Source organism: Ranitomeya imitator, unplaced genomic scaffold (assembly GCF_032444005.1).
Source record: "Ranitomeya imitator isolate aRanImi1 unplaced genomic scaffold, aRanImi1.pri SCAFFOLD_1458, whole genome shotgun sequence".
NCBI classification, from domain to species: domain Eukaryota; kingdom Metazoa; phylum Chordata; class Amphibia; order Anura; family Dendrobatidae; genus Ranitomeya; species Ranitomeya imitator.
Genome location: NW_027193290.1, coordinates 10,001 through 12,932, shown reverse-complemented (window position 1 = coordinate 12,932; position 2,932 = coordinate 10,001).

The following is a 2,932-nucleotide window of genomic DNA, read 5'->3' as shown; positions in this document are numbered from 1 at the left end:
GTACGCCTCCGGCGGTTTCTCCCTGCCTGGAAGTCTGACACTTGTCTGAAATTTTTAGAGTATGAAAATGCGGTTTTTCACCCAAAATTCGACTTTGCGCCCGTGACTCGCAAACTTCACCCACATTTGGGCGACTGTCCTGGGGTACCTCACAACATATTGACGCCCCCCTGGCGTGGAAGTAGGGGAAACGTGTCAATTTTCACAAAATCGTGATTTTCTCAAAATATTTCTAAGTGTCAAGGACACTTTTGGAAAATCTTCCCCAGGCTCCTGGAAGCCTCCTCGGTACGCCTCCTGCGGTTTCTCCCTGCCTGGAAGTCTGACACTTGTCTGAAATTTTTAGAGTATGAAAATGCGGTTTTTCACCCAAAATTCGACTTTGCGCCCATGACTCGCAAACTTCACCCACAGTTAGGTCACTGCCTTGGGGTACCTCACATCATATTGACGCCCCCCTGGCGTGGAAGTAGGGGAAACGTGTCAATTTTCACAAAATCGTGATTTTCTCAAAATATTTCTAAGTGTCAAGGACACTTTTGGAAAATCTTCCCCAGGCTCCTGGAAGCCTCCTCGGTACGCCTCCTGCGGTTTCCCCCTGCCTGGAAGTCTGACACTTGTCTGAAATTTTTAGAGTATGAAAATGCGGTTTTTCACCCAAAATTCGACTTTGCGCCCATGACTCGCAAACTTCACCCACATTTAGGCGACTGTCCTGGGGTACCTCACAACATATTGACGCCCCCCCTGGCGTGGAAGTAGGGGAAACGTGTCAATTTTCACAAAATCGTGATTTTCTGAAAATATTTCTAAGTGTCAAGGACACTTTTGGAAAATCTTCCCCAGGCTCCTGGAAGCCTCCTCGGTACGCCTCCTGCGGTTTCTCCCTGCCTGGAAGTCTGACACTTGTCTGAAATTTTTAGAGTATGAAAATGCGGTTTTTCACCCAAAATTCGACTTTGCGCCCATGACTCGCAAACTTCACCCACAGTTAGGTCACTGCCTTGGGGTACCTCACATCATATTGACGCCCCCCTGGCGTGGAAGTAGGGGAAACGTGTCAATTTTCACAAAATCGTGATTTTCTCAAAATATTTCTAAGTGTCAAGGACACTTTTGGAAAATCTTCCCCAGGCTCCTGGAAGCCTCCTCGGTACGCCTCCTGCGGTTTCCCCCTGCCTGGAAGTCTGACACTTGTCTGAAATTTTTAGAGTATGAAAATGCGGTTTTTCACCCAAAATTCGACTTTGCGCCCATGACTCGCAAACTTCACCCACATTTAGGCGACTGTCCTGGGGTACCTCACAACATATTGACGCCCCCCCTGGCGTGGAAGTAGGGGAAACGTGTCAATTTTCACAAAATCGTGATTTTCTGAAAATATTTCTAAGTGTCAAGGACACTTTTGGAAAATCTTCCCCAGGCTCCTGGAAGCCTCCTCGGTACGCCTCCTGCGGTTTCTCCCTGCCTGGAAGTCTGACACTTGTCTGAAATTTTTAGAGTATGAAAATGCGGTTTTTCACCCAAAATTCGACTTTGCGCCCATGACTCGCAAACTTCACCCACATTTAGGCGACTGTCCTGGGGTACCTCACAACATATTGACGCCCCCCTGGCGTGGAAGTAGGGGAAACGTGACAATTTTCACAAAATCGTGATTTTCTGAAAATATTTCTAAGTGTCAAGGACTCTTTTGGATAATCTTCCCCAGGCTCCTGGAAGCCTCCTCGGTACGCCTCCTGCGGTTTCTCCCTGCCTGGAAGTCTGACACTTGTCTGAAATTTTTAGAGTATGAAAACGCGGTTTTTCACCCAAAATTCGACTTTGCGCCCGTGACTCGCAAACTTCACCCACATTTAGGCGACTGTCCTGGGGTACCTCACAACATATTGACGCCCCCCTGGCGTGGAAGTAGGGGAAACGTGACAATTTTCACAAAATCGTGATTTTCTGAAAATATTTCTAAGTGTCAAGGACTCTTTTGGATAATCTTCCCCAGGCTCCTGGAAGCCTCCTCGGTACGCCTCCTGCGGTTTCTCCCTGCCTGGAAGTCTGACACCTGTCTGAAATTTTTAGAGTATGAAAATGCGGTTTTTCACCCAAAATTCGACTTTGCGCCCATGACCCGCAAACTTCACCCACAGTTAGGTCACTGCCTTGGGGTACCTCACATCATATTGACGCCCCCTGGCGTGGAAGTAGGGGAAACGTGACAATTTTCACAAAATCGTGATTTTCTGAAAATATTTCTAAGTGTCAAGGACACTTTTGGATAATCTTCCCCAGGCTCCTGGAAGCCTCCTCGGTACGCCTCCTGCGGTTTCCCCCTGCCTGGAAGTCTGACACTTGTCTGAAATTTTTAGAGTATGAAAATGCGGTTTTTCACCCAAAATTCGACTTTGCGCCCATGACTCGCAAACTTCACCCACATTTAGGCGACTGTCCTGGGGTACCTCACAACATATTGACGCCCCCCCTGGCGTGGAAGTAGGGGAAACGTGTCAATTTTCACAAAATCGTGATTTTCTGAAAATATTTCTAAGTGTCAAGGACACTTTTGGAAAATCTTCCCCAGGCTCCTGGAAGCCTCCTCGGTACGCCTCCTGCGGTTTCTCCCTGCCTGGAAGTCTGACACTTGTCTGAAATTTTTAGAGTATGAAAATGCGGTTTTTCACCCAAAATTCGACTTTGCGCCCATGACTCGCAAACTTCACCCACATTTAGGCGACTGTCCTGGGGTACCTCACAACATATTGACGCCCCCCTGGCGTGGAAGTAGGGGAAACGTGACAATTTTCACAAAATCGTGATTTTCTGAAAATATTTCTAAGTGTCAAGGACTCTTTTGGATAATCTTCCCCAGGCTCCTGGAAGCCTCCTCGGTACGCCTCCTGCGGTTTCTCCCTGCCTGGAAGTCTGACACTTGTCTGAA